The 27,342-nt window shown below is 42.7% G+C and overlaps 1 long non-coding RNA gene across 1 annotated transcript in view; it reads left to right on the forward strand.

Moving 5' to 3' along the window:
• The first annotated feature begins 3,459 nt into the window (after window positions 1-3,459).
• Window positions 3,460-27,342, forward strand: part of LOC141144778 (uncharacterized) — an 89,507-nt gene continuing 65,624 nt past the window's right edge. Inside the window, exon 1 of the long non-coding RNA XR_012244466.1 lies at window positions 3,460-3,702. This is a non-coding gene — a long non-coding RNA (uncharacterized lncRNA). The remainder of the gene's footprint in view (window positions 3,703-27,342) is intronic.

Raw genomic sequence — 27,342 nt, forward strand, 5'->3', positions numbered from 1 at the left:
ATCAGGGCTTGATTGGCAGCAAAGTGAACAAACCAGTGGTGAACTGGACCTACAATGGTATTTATTCTAGTGTGAGTTGAAAGAGCAGGCCCAATCAGCAGCTTATTTGGCAGCCTAACAAGCCTTTGGCTGCCAAACAAATAAATAAAAATCTTTTCTTCTGCACTCAGGGCAGTCATCAGAAATGTTTGGGCTCCACACACAGCTTTAGGCCTAACCCCCCCCCTCCAGACCTGACCACCAACATTCCCCAGGGCTCACCGAATCCACCAGTGCCCAATTCCATCTCCTCCATCCCACGTCCTTCTCCAGTCCCATCTCCTCCGTCTCATGTCCTCCTCCTTCTCCATCCCATGTTCTCTTCCTCCAGTCCCATCTCCCCCATCCAATAACCTCCTCCTCCATCCCATGTCCCATGTCCTCTTCCTCCTCCAGTCCCATCTCCTCCATCCCATGTCCTCCCCCAGACCCATTTCCTCCATTCCTCCTCCTCCTGCAGTCCCAACACTTCTATCCCACGTCCTTTTCCTTCAGTCACATCTCCTCCATCTCACATCCTCCTCCTCCAGTCCCATCTCCTACCGCCCCATGTCCTCCCCCAGTCCCATCTTCTCCATCCATCCTCCTCCTCCTCCTGCAGTCCCATATCCTCTATCCTGTGTCCTCCTGCAGTACCATCCCCTCCATCCCACATCCTCCTCCTCCAGTCCCATCCCCTCCATCCCATGTCCTCTCCTTCCACTCCCATCTCCTCCATCTCATGTCCTCCTCCTCCTACAGTCCTATCTCCTCCCTACCATGTCCTCCTCCTCCTTCAGTCCCATCTGCTCCATACCATGTCCTCCTCCTCCATTCCATTCACACCCCCGATGCCTGACGTCAGCACAGAGGTTCCCAAACTGTCAGATTTCTGACAGTTTGGCTCCAGTATTTGTGCTGCCTGTGTTTCCATCCCATGCCAGCGACTTTGTGTTTTGCAGGGGGAGCACAAGTGTCATCAGCAGCACATTGTATGGTAAAAGCATGTTTATACTGCCCAATTTAAGGATTTCGATTTAAATACTGCTTTAAGGACTGATATATGTCACTGGCCATGGGAGGACTTTCAGGCCTCACAAATTTATATTTTTCTATCAGTATGTATGTTTTTCGGTTCATATTTGCATACAGATCTGGGGAGGTATTTTGTATTTTACTATTTAAATATTGTCATATGTTTTTGTTTTGTGTTTATATTTTGTATGTCTACTCAGGGGTTTATAGTGGAATAGTTTATATAGTATATAGTTATTCCACTTGAGATTGAAAAGGAACATAGTTATATAATTTTCACCACAGGTATTTGTACTGAGGATAGGGGATTGGTGCAAAATACCACCACCATTGTAGGGGGAGGTGTTTTGTAGTAAAATCCACAGTTTCCACATTTTGGAAAGACATCTGCTAGTAGATTTTAACCACTTCCCACCCACCGTATGCAGAATGACGGCCTTGAAGTGGTTCTGTTATGCTGACTGGGCATCATATGATGTCCAGCATGATAACATGCTGGCGCGTGGCGATTCAGTCTGACACGCCGCATCTCCGATCGTGATAAGGAGCCTCTGTCAGAAGCTTCTTACCACGTGATCAGCTGTGACCGATCACAGCTGATCATCACGTGAATCAGGAAGTGCCGGTAAACAGCATTTCTCGGCTCGCGCTGACAGCGAGAGAGTGATCGGCAGCTCTCCCTGTCAGAGGGGGGGGTCTGTGCTGATAATCAGCACATTGATTATCAGCACAGCCCCCTCAGTTGTGCAAATCACCTGTAAATTAGTGCCCAGCAGTGTCCCAACATATCAGTGCCTCCTCATCAGTGCCCATCAGTGCCACTTTATCAGTGCCCCCTCATCAGTGTCGCCTCATCAGTGCCCATCAGTGTCGCCTCATCAGTGCCCGTCAGTGAAGGGAAAAACTAAATTTTATCACAAAAACTAAGAAAAACTTTTTTTTTTCCAAAATTTTGGTCTTTTTTAGAATGTTTAGCAAAAAATAAAAACCCCAGAGGTGATCAAATACCACCAAAAGAAAGCTCTATTTATGGGAAGAAAATGATAAAAAAAAATTTTGGGTACAGTGTTGCATGACCGCGTAGTTGTCATTTAAAGTGTGACAGCGCTGAAAGCTGAAAATTGTCCTGGGCAGGAAAGTGCCTGGTATTGAAGTGGTTAAAGAACATTTGTACAAACATTCATACAAAAAACCCATCAGTACATTCTAAGACTTGATCTTGATGAATGTCATTCAAAAATATCTAAAATACATTTGTTTTTAACAATCAATTTTGGAATGAAAAAAAACCACATTCAAAATTTATCATCCTGTTCCTTCAAATTCTTTCATCGCTGTGGTCAAGAATGAACACCAATTTGACCCCAATAAGTATTCATAAATCGAATAATTTTTTTTTAAACAAAAATGTTGAACAAAATTTTACAAGTGTATGGACAGCTTTAGTGAACTGCTAAACAGATTTGCATTACATTTTTATGGTCTTATTTAATCCGAGCTGGCAGAGACAAAAAGGGAGGGGGGGCATTTGAAGCTCATCTCACTCATTCAGATGTGTGTGCACATTTTAACTTTAGCTATTGAGCGCTATAAACAATATTTTTTTTGCAGTTTCAGTAAAGCAGCCAAAGACAAGTGTGAAAAGGAGCTATTCGTATGTACAGTAAATATTAAATAATAATGTGCAATATTTCATATTTCTCTGACTAAAAGAATACATTTTGTACATTTTAGTTCTGAACATATTTGAGGCAGAAAGCCTTTGCAGACAACCCTGTTTTCTGATTGAATCTATTAGCTTTTCTTAACATTTAAAAGTTTACTCAACAGTTCAGATACTTTCCACTGACCTCACTGACCATTATCTTGTCTGGTACCTAGTTAAGTAAGTTACCATGTACTCCACTTTAAGTAGTTTCATTTAAAAGTTCTACTTAAAGGCATACACCACCAAATGCTTGCTATTACCTTTTAGTCTGAGTTTCTGCTAAGCTTCAATGACTGACATTTTTCTTTCTGCAGAGAACCCTTTTACTGGCCATTGAGCCAGTCTCAAATAATTGTAGAATGGCAGTGCAGTTTGTTGTCTGCTGTTAGGCTTTTTTTTTTAGCTTCTCTGCAGAAGGACATACGGCAGGTATCAACATGACCCTCACACTTCCAGCCTTTAGCCATGGATATATAAGCTTGTATTTTGTTTTCTGGATTATGTTTTTGGGAGGAATACATGTCATTTTTTAAAGAGTAGAAAAGTAATAAATACATAAATGTCAGAAAAAAATAACTACCTTGACTTTACCTTATTAAATAGTCCTTGAACAAATCAAAGTTGTGCAAACATATAGCAATGTTATCAGTAGATAAGAAAAAGTTTAAGACCAGTGAATAATGATTTCAACAAATGCAGCAGGTAACACAAGTATTGTTCTCCTTTTCTAGAGGCTGAATTGTAGAAAGAGACATGCAATGAAAGAAAGAACTGCATCACACTGGGATTATTGTGATACCTTTGGTTACAACATAAGACATGGGAGCTTTCTTGGAATGCTCGTGTCTTGTGTTGCAGCCAGAGGTGACCAAACTGTACTATAATTCAGAATCACCATGAACACATTATACTGGATAACTGCTGCATCAAGAATGAAGACTGTTAAGTATAAAAACTGTTGACAATTTAAGTATTTGCAATCTTTAATGTAATAGTTGCATTCTAGATGTTTTTATATACTGCTTATAGGTATTGCATGTAAAACTTTACTACATATTGCATATATGTTTGAAGAAATCTGAATGGTCTCATCTAACAAGTCCTTTGCAATGAACACATACACATTTTTTTTTTTATACTTGTCACGGAAAGCCTTGTTGTTGTATAGATATATACGATGCTGATGTTGCCGTTTATTTTTAGATTGCTGCACTGTAAAAGCAAAAGAAAGTTTTTTGCAATGTGTTGCCTGGTACCCAGTGCACATGTGAACATGTATTTTACATGTATTTTATTGCATATCATTTTGCATTGAGATAAGGCAGCTCATTTGTTTTTAATGGTCTGCCAATGCTGCATAACATAGGACTTATTGTACCTGTACATCAGTGCTAAAACACATTTACCTTATGTCATGGTCCACTGTCTGTGTGTTTTGGATTGCCATTTGACTTGCACTGCAATGCACCTCACTTAATGTTATTGCAATATGATGTGTCTAAAAACTGGTCTTGAAAGTACATTTATCTAATAATTAATATTTCTTGTGACATATTTGTTATAATATGTGGACCTTTCTAACATTTACAAGAATGTGAATCTGGTATTTATTTACTATTTTATACAGTATATATTATTTTGTAGAAGGAGTTCTGCTACTAGTTTAAATTCTATTTAAGTTTAGAATACTGTTTAGCTAATTCATCCTAAATTTTACACAAGAAAGTTCAATACATTATAGTTTTGGTACAATATTTAATTTCTTCTGATAAAAATACACAAGTTGAACTTTCTTATTCCTTATATAATTAAATGTTTCTCTTGTTCTAGTGATGGATCTAGTCGGTCCTGAGACTTAGTTGCCTAAAGTTTTTAGGGTTAGCTAGTGATACCAGCATGTGTAAAATATGTGTCACCGGCACAAAAAAAATATGAATAATAATAAGTGATATATATGTGTCTTTGGATAGCGGATCTGCTGCGGTCATAGGATCCCCACCAAGAGTATAGGATAAGCAATGCCACAGTATAAAAGATAACTGCGCTGACCATAAAAAATACATGTCTTACCACATATCTGAAACAGTGAATATACATTCTTCAATGATCCACCAATAATTAATATTAACCATATATTATAACAGGTGCATTGTGTACTGATATAGGGAAAATTGCATAAGTGAAACAAATAGTAGTGTGTGTTTAAGCAAAGAAAAGTCCCAGTATTTCTCTTCAGAAAATTTACATAAGTGAAACAAATAATAGTAGTGTATTAAACAAAGAAAAGTCCCAGTATTTCTCTTCAGAAAATGGGTATCCAAATCCCACGTGCACAGATCTGCATCCGTAATTGAAGAAATCTCCACCAATCCATGAATTCTACACCACCACCTTCTAGAATGAACACTCACCAAAAACAAATGAAAAAAGCGCCTTGGTTTATGCCTGGGTTAACCACTCCACTCGTGAGACTATAACTGAGGGTTTCCAAATGATATGCCAGTAATCACTCTTTACATCTCCACATTACGCATTCTCAGGATCTCATAAAAAGCAAACGGCCATCATTGCGCAACATGTATAAATTTCATTTCATCAATAAAACTAGCATAAGAATTTTGCACTCACAAGTAAGGTGCCTTTAGATCGGCACTGGGTCTTTCCAGCAACATTCTTAGGGTTTGTTCAGCGCCGCTCTGTCTATAGATGCCGGCATGCGCTCCAAGCCTCGGTATGGTGCGGGTTGGTACAGGAAGTGACGTTGGCATTACCCAGAAGCCTCTACACATGTCGCATCCAATCATGCGTCTTCAGCACACCAGCACACTTGTGAGTCTGATTTAGCTTAATGTATTTTCTCTTCTCTAGATCTCATACCGCATTAGTAGGGAACTTCTTGGTTGAGTTGAGTTGCATCTTGATATAGCGCGGTCCTTTACCCAGCAGGGTCCTGACGCGCTTACAAACACATACACAAATACACAAACTAGGGCCAATTTATAGACAGGTTCTGATTAACCTACCAGCATGTCTTTGGAGTGTGGGAGGAAACCAGAGTACCCGGAGGAAACCCACGCAGGCACAGGGAGAACATGCAAATTCTTTATTATGCTCATACTGAATCTGTCATCTTAAATAATTAAGGCTCCAGATGAAGTAGCTGACTAGTACTTTAAAACAAGATGGCTACAGGCATACCCCACTTTTAAGTACTCAATGGGGTTTATTTACTAAAGCTGGAAAGTGCAAAATCAGGCTCACTTCTGCATAGAAACCAATGAGCTTCCAGGTTTTATTACCAAACCTTAATTGAACAAGCTGGGGTTAGAAGCTCATTGGTCTCTATGCAGAAGTGAGCCTGATTTTGCACTTTCCAGTTTTAGTAAATAAACCCAATTGTGTACTTAAATGTGGGGTATGCCTGTATTTAATTAAAGGAGTTGAGTTTGTTCAGTCAATAAATTGTGTGAATATTCACTCCAGTTATCCAATTATGTACAGATGAAAAAAGTAATTGGGAATTTGCCTTTCACATAACTGGATAATTAAAGTGAATACTCATAAAATGCATTGAATGAGCATTCCCAGCTCCTTTAATAAATTAATGCAAATATTTTTCTAAGTCAGAGCCCAGGTAATACTATTTTTTTTTTTTTTTTTTGGGACAGCAGTGTGCAATTTAAACATGACAAAAATCAAATCTGGGCTTCTGGTAAATGCTGGTTTGTGAATCACATAGAATAACCTATACAAAAGAGAAAAAGTGATATTGGACACATTTAAAGAAAAAATCAAACCCCCAAAAAATATTTATTTTAAAGTTCAAATTAAAGAAAGAGTTTAAGGTGTAACACATTTCAAATATTTTCACAAAATTATTTAGTTCTTTTATCCTGAATATAGGAACCCCTATGCATATGATTTGATAAATATATCAGCGCTCTATAGTCAATAAACATTTGTGCTGCAGTTCCTATAATTTTTTTTTTTTTTTTTTCATAAAAGGCTAATGTTTTCCCTTCTTTAGCTTTACTTACATTGTTTGCCAGTAGTGGTGGGTGGGCTTCTTTCTTGCTACTTCCACTGCCTGATAGTAGTAGTTATAGTAGTGCTTAGTGGTGATTAGGGATGAGCTTCGTGTTCGAGTCGAACCCATGTTCGACTCGAACATCGGCTGTTCGATCGTTCGTCGAATTGCGAACGATATGAGGCGTTCGCACCAAATTCGTGTGGCGCGTCACGGCCCATAATTCACTGCGGCATCGCAGTGCATTGCTGGCTGATGATTGGCCAAGCATGCACTATGACCCGCATGCTTGGCCAATCACAGCGCCGCCTGAACAGAGAGCCGTAATTGGCCAAAGCCAAGGAGGCTTTGGCCAATTATGGCTCAGGGGATTTAGTACACGCCCCACACTATATAAGGCCGCCTGCACGGCGGCCCTGTGTAGTGTGTGTTCCGGCGTTCATTCAGAGAGAGAGAGAGAGACAGACAGTGACATTTGATTTGAGTTAGATAGATTAGGCAGAACAGTCAGTCAGTTAGCTGCACTTACAGTGTATTGTGTATATATATGCATCCCAGGTGTTGCATATATATATATACACTGTATTCAGTTTAGCTAGATCCGTTCTTGTTATCTTCCTACTGACAGGCAGGCTTGTCTTGTTACAGTATTTACAGCTACCTGAAGAAAATTACTGGTGTTCCTTTGATCCTATTAGTACCACAGTCAGGCAGCTAGACTATTTACAGTTAGTGCAGTGCGTCCTGCTCACAGTGTTCAGCTAGATCCGTTCCTGTTATCTTCTTACTGACAGGTAGGCTTGTCTTGTTACAGTATATACAGCTACCTGAAGAAAATTACTGGTGTTCTTTTGATCCTATTAGTACCACAGTCAGGCAGCTAGACTATTTACAGTTAGTGCAGTGCGTCCTGCTCACAGTGTTCAGCTAAACCTACAAGTTAGTGTGGTGCGTCCACCTCACAGTGTTCAGCTAGATCCGTTCCTGTTATCTTCTTACTGACAGGCAGGCTTGTCTTGTTACAGTATATACAGCTACCTGAAGAAAATTACTGGTGTTCTTTTGATCCTATTAGTACCACAGTCAGGCAGCTAGACTATTTACAGTTAGTGCAGTGTGTCCTGCTCACAGTGTTCAGCTAAACCTACAAGTTAGTGGGGTGCGTCCTGCTCACAGTGTTCAGCTAAACCTACAAGTTAGTGTGGTGCGTCCACCTCACAGTGTTCAGCTAAACCTACAAGTTAGTGCAGTGCATCCTGCTCACAGTGTTCAGCTAGATCCGTTCCTGTTATCTTCCTACTGACAGGCAGTCAGTTTTGTCTTGTTACAGTATATACAGCTACCTGAAGAAAATTACTGGTGTTCTTTTGATCCTATTAGTACCACAGTCAGGCAGCTAGACTATTTACAGTTAGTGCAGTGCATCCTGCTCACAGTGTTCAGCTAAACCTACAAAAGTTAGTGGGGTGCGTCCTGCTCAGTGTTCAGCTAAACCTTCAAGTTAGTGCGGTGCGTCCTGCTCACAGTGTTCAGCTAGATCCGTTCCTGTTATCTTCTTACTGACAGGCAGGCTTGTCTTGTTACAGTATATACAGCTACCTGAAGAAAATTACTGGTGTTCTTTTGATCCTATTAGTACCACAGTCAGGCAGCTAGACTATTTACAGTTAGTACAGTGCGTCCTGCTCACAGTGTTCAGCTAAACCTACAAAAGTTAGTGGGGTGCGTCCTGCTCAGTGTTCAGCTAAACCTTCAAGTTAGTGCGGTGCGTCCTGCTCACAGTGTTCAGCTAAACCTACAAGTTAGTGGGGTGCGTCCTGCTCACAGTGTTCAGCTAAACCTACAAGTTAGTGTGGTGCGTCCACCTCAAAGTGTTCAGCTAAACCTACAAGTTAGTGCAATGCGTCCTGCTCACAGTGTTCAGCTAGATCCGTTCCTGTTATCTTCTTACTGACAGGCAGGCTTGTCTTGTTACAGTATATACAGCTACCTGAAGAAAATTACTGGTGTTCTTTTGATCCTATTAGTACCACAGTCAGGCAGCTAGACTATTTACAGTTAGTGCAGTGCGTCCTGCTCACAGTGTTCAGCTAAACCTACAAGTTAGTGGGGTGCGTCCTGCTCACAGTGTTCAGCTAAACCTACAAGTTAGTGTGGTGCGTCCACCTCACAGTGTTCAGCTAAACCTACAAGTTAGTGCAGTGCGTCCTGCTCACAGTGTTCAGCTAGATACGTTCCTGTTATCTTCCTACTGACAGGCAGGCTTGTCTTGTTACAGTATATACAGCTACCTGAAGAAAATTACTGGTGTTCTTTTGATCCTATTAGTACCACAGTCAGGCAGCTAGACTATTTACAGTTAGTGCAGTGCGTCCTGCTCACAGTGTTCAGCTAAACCTACAAGTTAGTGGGGTGCGTCCTGCTCACAGTGTTCAGCTAAACCTACAAGTTAGTGTGGTGCGTCCACCTCACAGTGTTCAGCTAAACCTACAAGCTAGTGTGGTGCGTCCACCTCACAGTGTTCAGCTAAACCTACAAGTTAGTGGGGTGCGTCCTGCTCACAGTGTTTAGCTAAACCTACAAGTTAGTGGGGTGCGTCCACCTCACAGTGTTCAGCTAAAGCTACCTGTAGAAGGTTGGTGGTGTTCTCATACTACAGGCAGGCAGTTGATTTTGCTAGCTGCAGTATCAGTATATATATATATATATATATATATATATATATATATATATATATATATATATATATCCCAGCTTAGTGCAGCTACAGGCCATTAGTATGTCTGGAAGGCCAAGAAGGAGAGGCAGACAGTCACAAGCCAATAAGAGAGGGCAAGCAGGCTCTGTGTCTAGTGCTGGTCATGGAGACGGTGCATCCTCATCAGCATGTGGCCTTGGGACACGCTTGGGCTTTTTTTCGGCAGCTGGCCGTGTTGAGCCACAACATGCGGAAGACTTGGTTGAGTGGATGACCAAGCCGTCCTCATCCTCCTCATCCTCTCTCACCCATGCCCAGGGTACTTTGTCTGGCAAAGCAGCGGCCTCTTCCCTCGGCTCAATGTCATCAGTGACTCCTTCCCTAGCCCCACCATGTCCTCCTGAGGAGTCCCTTGAACTGTTTGACCACAGTGTTGGGCACATGCTCCAGGAGGATGCCCAGCGTTTGGAAGGCTCTGATGATGATACTGAGCTCGATGAAGGCAGTAACATGAGCGCAGACAGAGGGGGTGCCCAAGAAGGACAGCAATCTGGCAGTCATGCTCCCCCTGCTGCAGCATACTGCCAGGTTTGCTCCAGTGATGAGGAGGGAGGGGATGATGAGGTCACTGACTCAACATGGGTGCCTGATAGGAGAGAGGAGGAGGAGGCGGCACATCACCAACGAGGCAGGATGCCCTCCAGGGGCCAGCCTAAGGGCAGCACATTGACTGCATCACACCCCAAAGCTCCACATGTGCAGGGCGCTGCAGTCTCGCGTTATTCAAAAAGTTCTTTGTTGTGGGCCTTTTTTGAGACGAGTGCATCAGATCACACCGCTGCTATTTGCAACATATGTCTCAAGCGTATCTCGCGTGGCCAAAACATCTTCCGCTTGGGTACCACATGCTTGACCGGACATATGTTGACCTGCCATGCAGTTCGTTGGCAAGCGTATCTAAAAGACCCACACCAAAGAACAAAGAGGACCTCTCCTTGCTCCTCATCAGCTGAGATCTCCAACCCCACTATACCTTCAGTCCTCTCTGAGACCTGCACTGAGAGGAATGAAGGTGTAGAATTAGGTGTGTCACAGCCAAGTACTTGTGGGCAATCTGCTTTTGGTACACCGACGTCAGATTGTACCAGGCAAATTTCCCTGCCCCAGCTGCTGCACCGGCGAAAGAAGTTTGCTCCCAGCCATCCACATGCCCAGCGGTTGAATGCTAGCTTGGCAAAATTGCTAGCACTTCAACTGCTGCCTTTTCAGTTGGTAGACTCTGCCCCTTCCGTGAGTTTGTGGAATGTGCGGTTCCTCAGTGGCAGGTACCTAAACGCCACTTTTTCTCACGGAAGGTGATTCCGGCTCTCTACCGGCATGTGGAAGGCCTCGCTGGACAGGGCGGTCAGCGGTAAGGTGCATATTACCGCTGACTCATGGTCCAGCAGGCATGGACAGGGACGTTACTTAAGTTTCACGGCGCATTGGGTGACTCTGCTGGCAGCTGGGAAGGATGCAGGACAAGGTGCAGTAGTGTTGGAGGTTGTTCCGCCACCACGCCTCCAAAATGCTAATGATTGTGACACACCTCTCTCCTCCACCCCCTCCTCTTCTTCTTCCTCCATGGCCTCTTCCTGTGCTTTGTCCTCGGAACCAGTGGTGCTTCGTAGCCATTCAAGGGGCTACGCAAGTACGCAGGCCAAAAGATGCCTACGGTGCTTGAGCTGGTGTGCTTGGGGGACAGGAGCCACACTGGGGCAGAGGTTCTGTCAGCTCTGCAGGGGCAGGTTCAGAGGTGGTTGACGCCACGCCAACTTAAGGCAGGAATGGTGGTTTGCGACAATGGCACCAACCTCCTCTCTGCCCTCCGACAGGGACAAATGACCCATGTGCCCTGTTTGGCTCACGTCCTTAACTTGGTGGTGCAGCGGTTCTTGGGCAGGTACCCGGGCTTACAGGATGTCCTGAGGCAGGCCAGGAAAGTCTGTGTGCATTTCCGCCGGTCATATAATGCCAGTGCTCGGCTGACGGACCTCCAAAAGGAGTTTAACTTGCCCAAGAACCGCCTAATCTGTGACATGCCCACCAGGTGGAACTCAACGTTGGCCATGCTGCAGCGGCTGCACACGCAGCAGAGGGCCATCAATGAGTACTGTGCGACTATGGCACCAGGACAGGGTCAGGGGAGCTTGTTTTTTTTTCCCCACGCCAGTGGGCCATGATCAGGGATGCATGCACTGTCCTGTCACCATTTGAGGAGGCCACGAGGATGGTGAGCAGTGACAGTGCATGCATCAGTGACACTGTCCCCCTTGTCCACCTGTTGGAGCACACGCTGCGTGGAATAATGGACAGGGCACTTGAGGCAGAACAGAGGCAGGAAGAGGAGGACTTCCTTAGCTCTCAAAGCCCCCTTTATCCAGACAGTGTTTCTGCATGCCCGCCGATCACACAGGAAGAGGAGGAGGAGGAGGAGGAGGAGGAGGAGGAGGAGGAGGAAGATTGTGTCAGTATGTAGGTGGAGCCTGGCACTCAGCATCAGCAGCTGTCTTTAAGGGATCAGTCCCAAGAAAGACATGGACTTGTACGTGGCTGGAAGGAGGTGGCTTCGGACCATGTCGTCCTTAGTGACCCAGAGGATTCCGGACCGAATGCCTCAGCAAACCTACGCTGCATGGCCTCCCTGATCCTGCAAAGCCTGCGTAAGGATCCTCGTATTCGTGGTATCAAGGAGAAGGACCAATACTGGCTGGCAACCCTCCTTGATCCACGTTACAAGGGTAAGGTTGTGGACCTTATCTTGCCATCGCAAGGGAGCAGAGGATGAAACATCTTCGGGAGGCCTTGCAGAAAGGTCTGTGCAACGCGTTCCCAGAGACTGGGAGGTTACAAACTCCTGTTTCTGGACAACGTGTTGCTGAGGCTTCGGTCAGTCAAAGAAGGAGCGGTAGAGAAGGTGGCCGTCTGACCGATGCGTTCAGACAATTTTTTGGTCCGCAGCCCCAAGGTATGATCGGTTCCAGCAACCATTGCCAGCGTCTGTTTTACATGGTGCAGGAATACCTAGGGGCAAGATCAGACTTGGACACCTTTCCCACCGAAAATCCTCTGGGTTACTGGGTCTTGAGGATGGATCACTGGCCAGAGCTTGCACAGTATGCAATTGAGCTACTGGCCTGTCCTGCATCCAGCGTTCTTTCAGAACGCACATTCAGTGCTGCTGGAGGCTTTGTAACCGATCACAGGGTGCGTCTGTCCACCGACTCGGTCGATCGACTGACCTTCATAAAAATGAATCAGTCTTGGATCACCACCAGCTACCAAGCACCTGATGCTGATGTAACCGAATAATTTTTTTTTAAATCTCAGATCCCTTCAAAGACTGCCTATGCTGATGCTGAGTGACTATCCCTGAGTAATTATCCTCTTCCTCCTCAATCATCACGCTGATAGCTTAAAAGAACATTTTTGGTTCTGGGCGCCACCACCAATGCCTAAGGCACAATTTTTCAGCCCCTGTTTAACAGGGGCGTGTGATTACAATTTTTGATGCAATACTTTGCAGCAGGGCTCGTTCCTGCGTTCCAACTAGAGTGTCTGTGAGGGGTTGCAGTGTTGTAGCACCAGCACCAGTGCCTAAGGCCCAATTTTTCTGCCCCTGTTTAACAGGGGCGTGTAATTACAATTTTTGATGCAATACTTTGCAGCAGGGCTCGTTCCTGCGTTCCAACTAGAGTGTCTGTGAGGGGTTGCAGTGTTGTGGCACCAGAACCAGTGCCTAAGGCCCAATTTTTCTGCCCCTGTTTAACAGGGGCGTGTAATTACAATTTTTGATGCAATACTTTGCAGCAGGGCTCGTTCCTGCGTTCCAACTAGAGTGTCTGTGAGGTGTTGCAGTGTTGTAGCACCAGCACCAGTGCCTAAGGCCCAATTTTTCTGCCCCTGTTTAACAGAGGCGTGTAATTACAATTTTTGATGCAATACTTTGCAGCAGGGCTCGTTCCTGCGTTCCAACTAGAGTGTCTGTGAGGGGTTGCAGTGTTGTAGCACCAGCACCAGTGCCTAAGGCCCAATTTTTCTGCCACTGTTTAACAGGGGCGTGTAATTACAATTTTTGATGCAATACTTTGCAGCAGGGCTCGTTCCTGCGTTCCAACTAGAGTGTCTGTGAGGGGTTGCAGTGTTGTGGCACCAGCACCACCACCACCACCACCAAAGGCCCAATTTTTCTGCCCCAACAGGGGCATGTAATTACAATTCTTGATCTAATATTTCACAGCAGGGCCCATTTCTGCACCCACCAAGAGCGAGTGAGGACTTACAGTGTTGTGGCACCAGCACCACCACCACCACCACCAAAGGCCCAGTTTTTCTGCCCCTGTTCAACAGGGGCATGTAATTACAATTCTTGATCTAATATTTCACAGCAGGGCCCTGTGAGGGCTTACGTTGTTGTGGCCACAACAACACGTAAGGGCCAAATTTATGCTGAGTATATAGGGCAGGCCCCTACTTTCAAACATCTAACTTACAAACGACTCCTACTTGCAAACGGAAGGAGACAACAGGAAGTGAGATGAAATCTACCCCTAGGAAGGGAAATTCTCTCCTGTAAGAATTAATATGGGAAAAACATTTCTCCTTTCCACTGATGCTTTCCAATCCTTGTTCCACAAAAAAACCCAAATTTTCAAAAATCATTTGTCATTGGGACAAAAAGTGAGGTGAAATCTTCTAAAGAGGAGGAAAGACAGCAAAACAAATGTCACAGGGGTGATAACCCTTCCCTATGTTTTCCAAAAAGCTTAAAAAAGATTTTTTGGCTGGAGCTAAACACGTTAAAAATGTACCCGTTCAAAATGCCAAACAGATTCTACTTAACAACAAACCTACAGTCCCTGTCTTGTTTGCACCGCCTGTATACTGCTGTTCAGAGTATATAGAGCCTTGTGGCCCCACACCTTTCCTTATTTTAATTTGGGTGCGGGGTTCCCCTTAATATCCATACAAGACCCAAAGGGCCTGGTAATGGACTGGGGGGTACCCATGCCGTTTGTCTCACTGATTTTCATCTATATTGCCAGGACCCGACATTACATTAAACCCGCAAGCAGTTTTAAATGAGATTTTTTCCTTTAAAATTGACATTTGGTGCAGGGACTGTTCTAAACACGGGAAACACGCGCCACTTTACAGGCATACTATAGACACCCCCCAGGTACGATATTTAAAGGAATATTTTACTTTTTTTTTTTTTACTTTAACCATCATTAAAATCACCGCTCCCGAAAAAACGGCCGTTTTTAAAAGTTTTTTTTGCATTGATACATGTCCCCTGGGGTAGGACCCGGGTCCCCAAATCCTTTTTAGGACAATACCATGGAAATTAGCCTTTAAAATGAGCACTTTTGATTTTGAACGTTCGAGTCCCATAGACGTCAATGGGGTTCTAACGTTCGTGCGAATTTTCGGTCCGTTCGCAGGTTCTGGTGCGAACCGAACCGGGGGGTGTTCGGCTCATCACTAGTGGTGATAGATGGGCTGCTGTGGCTCACTACCAGTGAATGGGCTGTTGTGGCTTCATGGCTGTGCCTAAAGACTGGCTGCTGTTGAGCTGACAGTGGTGCACACATACCAAAAGTATGCTGGTTCCTGCTAAACTGGCTGACTTTTGGTATGTGTATACCCAACCTACAGTATTGGCTCTGGAGGCTTTTTGGCGGCCCATGCTGACTGGTGCTTGTAGGTGGGCTGCCCAACCTACAGCCTGTAAGCTGGAAATACATGGGCTTCCTTGCTGATTTCCTTATGGAAATGCTTGGTAACCGACTTGAAGTCAGAAATAAGCACGATGGCAAGGCATCTAGCATTTTCACTGGTCATCGACATCAGCTCATATACAGTATTTCTCATATATTTCTCTAATTTCAGGTTTTATTAAATGGAACTTATCCAAGCTCATCTACAAAGAATAATAAGGGCCACAGAAAACATAGCCATGGATCCCCAAACATCTATCCTTGTCTATAACATAACATAATATAAATGCATGTTACAACATATTTGATATAATTTTCTTGGTATTACAATACAAGTCTATTCCTATGGTCTTGGAATACCTTTTCTCAGTATTTTCATTCACAGTTCCAAGCAATCGGCTGCTATGGCAGGTGAGAATGTTACTTCTTCTGTGGTTCACAAATGGTTCTTTAACAACTTGGTGGGTCTGTACTTACCTACATTAGGGTTTTTGGCAAATATGTGCTTTTGTACTGGGATCTGCTTCTCATTACATTTTTAAAACATCACAAGCATTGCTTCTGAATATACAACCATCAGTGTGGGCTCCTAATATATACATTTTTGAAGGCAATATGAAAAATCTGGAGGCATTCCAGCTATTGTTTTCTTTTCAATACGTTTATTTGTTTTTCAAGAAGATAAATAATAATGGAAACAGTAGGAACGACCTACAGGGCCTCATGAAATGATTGTATAAGAACAAAGAACATGGAAATTGAAACTTAAGCTTAATAAACATCATAATCACTTTTGAGTAATAGACATCAATATGCTATCCATTGGGTTCAATCAAGAATCTGCGCTTCTCCTTGTGGGATTTATGCTGAGAGTGGTTAAAGACAAAGCGCAGGTATACAAGGAGACAATTAGGGCAGGGGTCATCCACACAACCTCTATGGGTTCACGTTGCGGAATAGAAGACTCCGCCAAGAATAGTCTGAGCTTGTCTCAGTAGAAGCTTGCGTTTTTTTGTCTCAAGAGCTTACTATCAGACCAGAATGTTTTACCTCCTGGTCATTATCTGTAAATATACAGTAAACAGTAGAAATCTAAGACTGTTTGCCAGTATGACAAATGAGCAGTGCAGGAAAGAAGGGAAAGAGAGAAGCGAAGAAATTAGAGTTGATGGACCCCAAGAAGGGGTAGGGGAGGGAAAAGGTCATCCAGGAGGATCTATTTAAAGTAGTACTTGACCTGGAAAAAGAGGCACTTTTATATAGCATACCCATGGTTCCCAGATAGTTTCAAATAGCTGGACTCTATCCAGGAGCTTGGCTACAATTTGTTCCTGGGACATGATCCAGGAGATCTTCCGCTTTGTTGCTAAGATAAAGACTGAGGTTTTCCTCCAGGCTCCTGCAATCGTGATTTTAGCACCCAAAACAAAAAAAAGGATCAGAGTTTGAGTGTGTTTAGGGACTTTGCTCACTCTGTGGTTCAGAAGGGCAATCATAGGGTCTTGGGGAACAGCTACTCCCGTAACTCTCCGTACTATTTGGAAGAACTTGTTCCAATAGCTTCTGATATGGGGAGCAACTCCACCAAGTATGGTACATGAAGCCCATCAGATTACACCCTCTGTAACACAAGGGGGAGACCTCAAGGTAGATCTTGACCAGTCTAGTAGGAACATAGTACCATCTAGTAAGGATTTTAACATTTGCTTTGATTAAAGAGATATTCATGGCACCTTTAAAGGAGTGTTGGGATTAGTTAGTCCACTTGTCTGGATCTAAGTGTAGTTCTAACTCAGATTCCCAGGATCTCACATAAGAAGCTTTGTCCAACTTGTCCGCCAGGGAAGAATATATAATAGAAATGCCTCTCCTCTGATCCATGATATTGGAACACCATGTTTCATAAACAGTAGGTTTAAGGGGATCGGGTTTATTCAGCCAAACAGAAAGTAGGAAATGTGTGATTTGGGAGAGTCTGAATTTTTCATCATTCGGCATTTCGAGTTTACTATTCTGAATAATCCCTTATTCAGCCACCATTGGAAGGCTAAAATATTCATGCCCGGGGGGGAACACTGGGTTATGAAATAAGTGAGAGAGGGGTCTCATGTTGGATACCAACGAGCCCTGTTTGTGGAGCGTATTACAATGTGCCAGGGAGTGGGAAAGGGTAGGTATCAATACAGTAGGTCTTAATTTAGGGGGGCACCATAAAAGGTAATTGATTGTGTGAAGAGTAACTGCTTGTCTTTATATATAAACTCAATCAGGTTTAGGACCTCTGGAGTATACTATGGAGATTTTTAAGACGAAAGAGATCCTCTTTAGCACAACGATAGCCCTTTTTTTCCCCAGATGAAGCTAATTATTTTAGATTGAACTTTAGCTAGTAGCATTTTCTTTATAGGTATGGGAGGGAGCAAAAAAGGTATGGTAGATGCGGCAGCAATGTCATCTTAATAGCATTTAAACTACCCAACCAGATCAGACCATACTTTGACCACATTTTAAGTTTCTCTTCTAGCTTCCTAAACATGGAAGGGTAGTTAGCTGCAAACAAATTGTCAATCCTGATAGTTTGATTCATAAATATGGGATAGAATCCGCGGCCCAAGTAAATGGGAAATGGCATTTGAGCTGATCCGCTAGCTTAGGGGGGATTGAAATGTTTAAAGCATCAGATGATATTTATTGGTGATATTTACTTTGAGTCCTGAGATAGAGCCAAAGTCTCAAAGAAGTTGAAATACTGTACATTGGGGGTAGATATCAGTGGAGAGGTAATAAAAAGCAGCAGGTCATCTGCAAACAGCACGCATTTGTGTTCCTGAGATCTGCAGGAAACCCCTTTAATATGGGGCGGGATCTAATGGCGATAGCTAATGTTTCGTTTTTGATGGCAAAAGTGTCTGAGTAGTGACCCAATAAGCAGATTTGTGCACTAGGATTAGAGTATAATGAATGGATAATTCCTAAGAATTTAGGGCCAAAACCCCACCTCTACAGTATTTCAAATGGGTAAGTCCGGGAGATGGAATCAAAGGCCTTCTAAAGGGCAATTTAAAATAGAAAGCCTTCTTGCAGAAACCCTTGTCCCATTGAGAATGAAGTAAGGAAATTATATCTATGGCTCTTCTAATTTGGTCTGGACCCTGGGATGAAGCCAACCTGATCTTTATGAATATATTTAGCAATAAAGCTGGATAATCGCATTGTGAAAATTTTCTTGATAATTTTGAGATCATTGTTTATAAGGGAAATTGGACGCTAGTTACTGACCTCATTCACATCTTTCCCTGGGTTGGGAATGACAGAAACAAAGGCTGTGTTTAAATCGTTATCCAGTGTACAACCCCTGGCAAAAATTATGGAATCACCAGTCCCTGAGGATGTTCCTTCAGTTGTTTATTGTTGTAGAAAAAAAGCAGATCACAGACATGGCCAAAAACTAAAGGCATTTCAAATGGCAACTTTCTGGCTTTAAGAAACACTAAAAGAAATCAAGAAAAATAATTGTGGTGGCCAGAAACAGTTAGATTTATAGAACAAGCACAGGGAATAAATTATGGAATCACTCAATTCTGAGGAAAAAAAATATGGAATCACCCTGTAAATTTTCATTACAAACACTAACACCTGCATCAGATTAAATCTGCTGGTTAGTATGTAGGTAAAGAGGGTAAATCATCACGCAGTGTTGCACACGATGTTGGTTGTTCACAGTTGGCTGTGTCTAAAACATGGACCAAATACAAACAACATGGGAAGGTGGTTAAAGGCAAGCATACTGGTAGACCAAGGAAGACATCAAAGTGTCAAGAAAGAAAACTTAAAGCAATATGCCTTGAAAATGTACAACAAAACAAATGAGGAACAAATGGGAGGAAACTGGAGTCAACATCTGTGACCGAACTGTAAGAAACCGCCCAAAGGAAATGGGATTTACATACAGAAAAGCTAAAAGAAAGCCATCTCTAACACCTAAACACAAAAAAACAAGGTTACAATGGGCTAAGGAAAGGCAATCGTGGACTGTGGATGATTGGATGAAAGTCATATTCAGTGATGAATCTCGAATCTGCATTGGGCAAGGTGATGATGCTGGAACTTTTGTTTGGTGCCGTTCCAATGAGATTTATGCAGATGACTGTCAGGGGTTGTAGCTCCATCACGAAGAGAGTTGAAGAACCGTGCTATATAAGACACCAGGGAAGGACCAAACTTCTTATAGTAACAAACCGAAAAACCATCAGGACCTGGGGATGTGTTTGTTTTAAGCAATTTAGCGACCTCTAAAATCTCCTCCGGTGGAATAGGTTTTTCTAACAGTTCCATATTGCTTACGTGTTAATCTAGGGAGGGGTAAATCCCAAAGCAAAGTCTCCAATTTGTGGGGAGAGGGGGGAAGACATCATTATAGAATTTTTCGTAAAAATTTTGAAAGGTTTCCAAAATCCTAGTGGGATTTTGGGTTAGGTCAACTGACGGCATGCAAATTTTGGGGAATTATAGAGTGCATGGTTTGGGGCTAAGTTTAGCTGCCAATTTAGAGCCAATTATATCTTTTTGTGAATAGAATTTTTCACGTGTCCATCTAAGATGTTTTTCTGCTGCTGTGGTTAAGGCCAGATTAAGTTGTACTCACGCATCATCTAGCTGGGCCAGTGTGTCAGGGGTAGGGTTATGTTTGTGACATTTGCTTAGTAAGAGGAATTCCCCAGTCAGTTTCTGGATTTCCACTTTGCGTTCACGTTTCATCTGGGAGGAAATCTGGATTAGTTTCCCTCTCATCACAGCCTTGTGGGCTGCCCACAATGTAGTTGTTGAAACTGAATCATTATCATTGTCAACAAAGCACTCTCTCAGGGCTTTATCTAGTAAGGTACAATGCACGGGATTACTCAGAAGGCCTTCGTTAAGATGCCATCTATATGGACCCTCTACCCCTTGGGGGCGTCAAAGAGTTCACAACATTATTGAGTGATCAGAAAGGGGTGTGTCTCAAATTTTGGAGGCAGTAGCTAGGGGAATAGCAGTGGCTTGAAGAAATATATGGTCTATCCTGGCATAGGTGTGGTGTGGTGTGGAGTGGTGTATAATCCTTGACATGGGAATTAAATTCCCTCCAGATATCTATCAGCCCAAGTGAGTTCAGCAGTCGTGCTATTTTTAAACTCTGTCTGGGGGGACGTCTAGATTTCGAGGTCCCCTGGTTTGATATATCCAGGGAGAGGTCAAATGGTATGTTCTAATCACCCCCTATGATAACAGTTCCCTTGAAGTGGGGCCTCAAGACATTTATCATAGATTTAAAAAATTTCCTTTGGCCCTTGTTTGGCAGTATAGTATGACACAAATGTATAAGTCCCTCCGTCTATAGTGCCTATGATCAATAAAAAAAAACAACCTTCAGGGTCTTTAAGGATTTTTGATTGGGAAAAATGTAGTTTGGAGAAGCTTAATGCTACACCCCTTGTTTTTTTCTGCATTAGCTAGGAAGAATTGCTGATAACTTTGGTGGACGAATAAAGGATTTTACTAACTAGGGAAGTGGGTCTCTATTAGTAATATTACATCTGCCTATGAAGCGGCGTGATAGTGTTGGAATAGTTTTCATTGTTTTACTGGGGAATTAACTCCCTGCGCGTTATGAGATACAATCTGTAGTTTCAGATTGTTAAACTTGGATTTAGACATGGATCAGAGAGTTAGGCAACTCAGGAGAGGCATATATCTCACCCCATTAAAGAGAGTCCCCTGAGTCCCCCTGAGTGGATCCTTCGTATTTTGGTTAGGGTCCTGGTCCTTGTGTTGCTGAAGGATGAGCTCTCGGAAGACCTTAAGTTGAAGGGGAGTTGTAAGGAAGGGGAAGGGGTAGACAGAAAAAAGAAAGAAAGAAGGGGTTTAAGAGAGATAGTCATTAATAGAAAAATATGAGCGAAAATTCTAAAACCCACCCAGGAGCAGAAGAGCCCAGCCACTTCCTGTGCCATGCCCTGAGAAGGGGCGATGTCCCTGAAGTTGGGGGTCATCAATTTGACTCTGAGAGGTAAACATGGTCCTCTCAGTTGCAGATGGAGGCACACTGAAACCGCTACGGTCACCCCCGCCTTGTGAAAATGTATCAAATACCTACATAAATTTACATCCCTAAGTGTTAAATATAGATGGAGCTTGGGCAGAAGTCCTCAAGCTTCTCCCCAACACCGTCGGGCAGCCCTATAATAGTCAGGGCAATCCATTGTCACCTGGGGTGAACTGTGAGGGCCCATCCAGAATTATTTGTTTATTGTAGGGATCCGCTCTAGCTTCAGCTAAGGAAATGGATCTCTAGATACTACTGTGAGGAAGAACTTAGTTAAATTGAAGCTATTAGTAAGCTGATAGCGGATAGCGGATAGTGGGGAGACCACAAGCTCCAGTTACCGCAACATACACAATATAAACACTGTATAACATTGGGTCCAAATTCTTTCCCACTCCCCAGAGGTGCCCCTCAGAGAACCTGTGAAACAACTCGGAAGAAAAAAATAAAAGAAAAAGGTAACTTGGGTAACTTGTGAAGAGGGAGATATCACCCTAAAGCTCAGTTACAAAGAGAGCGAAACAGGATGACTTGACCACAGCCTGTGAGTCTACATCAGGGAGGTTGAGAGTCTCTTGACTTTTTGGATCGTTGTTTTTAAAAAAACAGGAGTGAATGGGCTTGGCAGAGAGGGCCTTCTCATAGATGATGAGCTTCTGTTGGTGGGTGGGATAGAGATTTCTTGGGAGATCAGCCCTAGGTGTAGAAGCAAATGCTTGCCGTCTGAAAAGGATGAAAATCCATGGGTTTTATTCTGGTAATATGGAAAGGACCATCTGTATGTAGTTTCTTTTTGTGTCAAAACCTGGAGGAGGGGCTTCAAAGAGCACCGTTTTTGGACTTTTTTGGACTCTGAAGTGTAAGTCTATCAAAATTGTGGGACTTTTTCATCACCTCTTCTTTGACAGCATAGAAATGGGGTTTGACTATGATATCCCGTGGTAGGCCACCTGTGCATGGTGGTTGCAGAGCCCTATGGGCCATATTTAGCTCCAAACGGTGCTCTGGGATGTCAAGGATCAGTTCTTTATTAAAAGAGCATACTGCTGGCTAGACAAATTTCACCGACTCTGGAAGGCCCCTAGTTCTAAAGTTATAGCGCCTAGATATTTTTTCCAGATCATCAATTTTGGACATGGCACTCTCTAGATGGTCCTGGAGTTCCTGTATTCTGGCTGAGTTTTGGTTAATTCTGGCAACCGATTGGTCAGTTTTCTTTTCCATTATGTCCATCTGTGCCCCTATTTGTTGGAGATCAGTACCCTCAAATGTCCTCCCAATTAAGGATTCAGTGGATGCAGGGGATAAAGCAACCTGCTGTGGGGTACTCACTGTGGCTTTCCCCTGTAGAAGTGCTTGAGTGTTTGTCTCGTTCTGATCAGCGTCCTGATCTGCTATGGACTTGTTTGGCTCAGTGTATGGGCCTCGTGGAGTTGTGGCCGCCATTTTGGATAGGCCGGGTTACAGCAGAGCGGAATCCAGGTGACAGGAGAGGACCCTCAGTGCAGAGCTTGTGGACAGTGGGTAACTCCGGGGGTGTTCCCCTGATGATCAGCGGTGGAGCAGGGCTGGAATGAGGGCTATGATGGCTGTGGCTGGGATCAAAGGACCGGAGCGGTGCGGAGCTGGAAGGCTAATCTTGGATGCATCCACGCATGCTCCTCTCAGCCATTATTTTTAACCTCATAATACATTAGAGGTTTTTTTAGTTGTTAACTGGAGAATGTTGATTTTTCCACTATTTTAAGTCCTACAGGACACATTTCACATGTACTTGTCAGCTGTGACAACGAGCTGTGACAGCATGTTACTTAAAGGAGATAGGTAATTTTGTTTAGCTGAATGATAAACCATGGTTATTAAGCACTTCTCACCCGTGCATGGGGAACTCATTGTGACCATTGTGTACCTTGGACACAGCGCATCACAGAAAGGGCCAATTACAGCAGTGTCCAATTACAAGGGATCACTGATGTAAAAACAGGCCTTTGCCTGCTAACGGCTCTCCTTAGAGCTTATTAGTTCTCATCAGTGCAGCTTATCAGAGCTCATCAGTGCTGCCTCGGCAATGCAGCCTGATTAATACAGTAGTGATTAAATTCCACCAAATGAAAGCTCTATCTGTCTAAGAAAAAGAAAAAAAAAAGATAAAAATTTCCCGTGGGTACAGTGTCATTCAAAGTGTGACAGCGTTGAAATATAAAAATTGGCCTGGGCAGGAAGGGGGTGTAAGTGTCTTGTATTGAAGTTAATTGGTTAAAGTGGACCTTGCAATCCATGAAAGGTCCAATTTTTTAAAACTTCACAATGTGAATATTTCTCCAAAAAAAGGATGTGTTTTCTCTTTAAACAACCAATTCAAAAGTGTCTAAGTGCTCAATTATAAATAAGTAATAATCATAAATTCATATATGAAAAATGTGTTTTCTGGTGGTCTTAATTTCTGTGACCCTTAGGATGGAGCCTGATATAGAGTGCCCTTTTTTTCAATTATATTTTTTTACGATAACTCATTTAGGTGTTCTAAATCAGTTTTGATAAAAATTGCACTTAAGTATTTTTAATTGAGCATCTTGTAGTGTGGGCAGCACAAAAAAGCCCACTTCCTGTCCTGAAGACGTGACATATGATGAAACGCTTGCTCGTGACATCACTGCGCATGCTGAACCTTTGACGGCAGCATGATATGAAATCTCCTGTTGTTGTAACAAGCCTCTGAGTTCATATTATATTGAATAAATACTGCAATTTTTGAATGATATTTGGCCATTGATTGTTTTTATTTTCTTTGAGTGGAATATGAAAAGCAGCATCTATATCTATTAGAGCCATTCTAGAGAGCCATATAGTGGGGGACCCTGTTGTGGCAGCCATGGAGTTTGATGATTGTCTCTGTGACTGCGGAATGTCTCTCATCTCATGCTTTTAACCTCTTATGATCTGGAGGTTCATTTCCCTCAGTAAGGAGTGAGCAGTGGTGGTGGTGGTTTCCCACTTACAAGTTATTTTGTAGCACTTGAAGTGCCGGTGGTGCACACATTATATTCAAGTATATAAGAAGCTTATGGATTATATGAACTTTCATAAGCTGATGCACATAAGAATTACATAATTTTGTACCTTCTTTATGCACAGGAGTGCTTTTGTTTGTAATTATGTGATTCAAAATTTTGTATATATTTACTTGTTCATTTTAATTGTACATATATGAATTTATGACTATTACTTATTTATAATTTAGCACTTAGACACTTTTTGAATTGGTTGTTTAAAGAGACAGCACAATTGTTTGGGGGGAGAAATTTTTGTACATAATGTATATTCTGGTATGTGGGTTGCAGCAGCCTTTCAGCAGTTTATTATTTTTGGTACACATTTTTTTGTTAATAATTATTGGTGACACAGAGCGTAGTTTTTTTTTTGTTTAAACACAGTGTGAGCAAACAAAGTTAACTTCAGAACCACAATGTAAACAAACAGAACGTGAACTTCAGAATCACATAGAATGATAGACATTCGCTTTTTGTTTGACCAGCGAACAGGGGCCCCATGACTAAGCCCCGAGGGGGTGGAGTGAAATGAGTTGGGGGCGTGGCCTGCCCGGAGTGCAGGCTGAAGTTGCCACTCCATGTGTTGGACAATCACTTTTTGTTCAGCCGGCGAACACAGATTTTTCAATGCAAAAATCGAGGCTGTTTAACCTGCTAATTTATAAACCATGGACAATCGTCCTTCTCTGATACTGAATACACTATAAAGCAGTTTATTACGTGTTGAACAGAGTTTGTGATATATGTTTTAAAGTGTCTGTGTAACCTTCTGTATGTAGGTCATACAAAATGCACCCTCTGGAGAAGAATAGATGAACAATACAGATTTATTGAGGATCAGTGGGGTTAGTTTACTGGAACTGGAAAGTGCAAAATCTAGTGCAGCTAGAAACCAAACAGCTTCTAGTTTTTTTTGTCAAAGCTTAATTGAACAAGCTGAAGTTTGAAGCGGATTGGCTACCATGTACAGTTGCACCAGATTTAGCACTTTCAAGTTTTAGTAAATCAGCCCATAGTGTTCAGTAACACTTAAATATCACAAAAAGAAAGATACATCTGGACTGGTGGTGTTGGGGATAGAACACATATTTAAAGATAATCTTACTATGAAAGAAATATTTTTAAGCCTGTGCAAGCATGAGACCATAGGCGTGTGCACAGGGTGTGACAGGTGTGCCCAGGCACACCCTAATCACCCTGTGCAGAACAGCTTCCCCCTACTAACCTGACTCCCCCACATTTCCCCCCAAGCCCAGCGCTGCCAGCTTCCCTCTTCTCCTATCCCCCCCAGCTGTTGCTGCAGAATGTTTTAGAGTGAGTGCGTGAAGGGCCAGTAAATATTTAATTTACCACCCTATCCCTTTCTGAATGAACATCGTGAGTGATTGGTAGTGTGTGTTTGAGCTTTGGGGTGCACACCCTAAATTCCATAGGCTGCGCACCCCTATGCATGAGACGTTCTTGATTTATAAACTAGACAGTCTGTACAGTTTGCAGTTTGTAGTTAAGTACATTGCACCCTTGAATTTTGTGTTTTCATACTGATTCAGTTTTCATACTGATTACATTTTATATTTCCTCTGTAGAAATACATATACAATGGTATTTGGTTTTGAAATATAGGTTATATATATAATACTAATAACATAAAAAAACTGGTTATACATTCTAGCCCATTTTCTTTGGTTTGCAGACATCTAATGTATTTTTGGGAGCTGTTGTATAATCAGTCTTACTTCCGGTATTAAACAACATGGAATTAGATTCATTTTGATGTCCTAATTTGTTTGTAATGTTCTAATTTATAGGCAGTTTTATATTTTTACATACTTTTTTTATATTTTCTGTTTTATGGATATGTATCATTGTTTACATGTGATTCTGTAATTGGTGTTATATTGCATGATTGCCAGTCAATTGTGCTTCAGTAATATAGTGGATGTGGTATGCAGTAAACAATTAGGCCACTCCTACACCACCCCCCCTCACCCAATCAGTTGTGACTATTTATTCTTGCCCCTGGTCTCCCGCTTCAAGATTTGATAGAGGCTACACTTTAAAACAAGTAATCTTGGAGACCAGAGACGCTGTTGGCTTTCGGGGACCCCATGATGTTGGTCAGGTCATTTCTGGTGCCATAGTGACGCACTTCTGGTCGACTCTCTAAGCATGACAGTTCTGGTGTCTCAGCTGGCAGGATTTTCTGCTGCTTCCATCTCTCATCTGGATTGTGGACCACAGTACACCTGCAGGTCAGGTGTTTGGGACCAGTGTCCCTTCATTAATCTTTCCCATCCTGGTCAAACTTATGTTCAGTCTTCACTGAACACCACGGATGCCACTGTAAGTATTCACCTACTTTTCATTTATAAAGTGTGGATTCTTTTCATGATGTATACTGTGGAATTGATTTGACTTTGTTTAGTTCACAATAAAGTTTTTCTATGGACCTGCCAGTGGAGTTGGACGATTTGTTTACAATCCCATGAATGTAATTCATTACATCCAATACTACATGGTTTGATAAGACCTTTGCTAGTACCCTTCAGGTCTTTGCACTGAGAAATTGTGTGTCATTTGTCCTTGCCTATTCTCAAGTGGAACCTTGCAGCAGCGGGACAGTTGAGACAATCTTTGGTAAAAATCGGCAACAGGGGTTCAGCGTCTTGGTTCTTTTTTTTTTTCAGTTTTTTTAAATGTGCCCCCCCTTGCAAATGCTGAGAAAGTAAAAAACCTGTGTAAGAGAAAAAAATGTTAGATAATATATTACCCATCCCCTGGCTTCTGTAGTGCAGGGGGTGACATCATCAGCCTACCATTGAGATTCTGAGAAATGGTGAGTCCAAATCACAAAAGAAGATACTACATCCCAGTGCTGGGAGTATTGTCCCAGTGAAATCTGGCCCACTCTCCATTTTTCCAGAGTTCACCGAAGGAGCATAACTTCACCCTTGTGTAGGTG

The sequence above is a fragment of the Aquarana catesbeiana genome, linkage group LG05, assembly GCF_042186555.1.
Source record: "Aquarana catesbeiana isolate 2022-GZ linkage group LG05, ASM4218655v1, whole genome shotgun sequence".
NCBI lineage: Eukaryota > Metazoa > Chordata > Amphibia > Anura > Ranidae > Aquarana > Aquarana catesbeiana.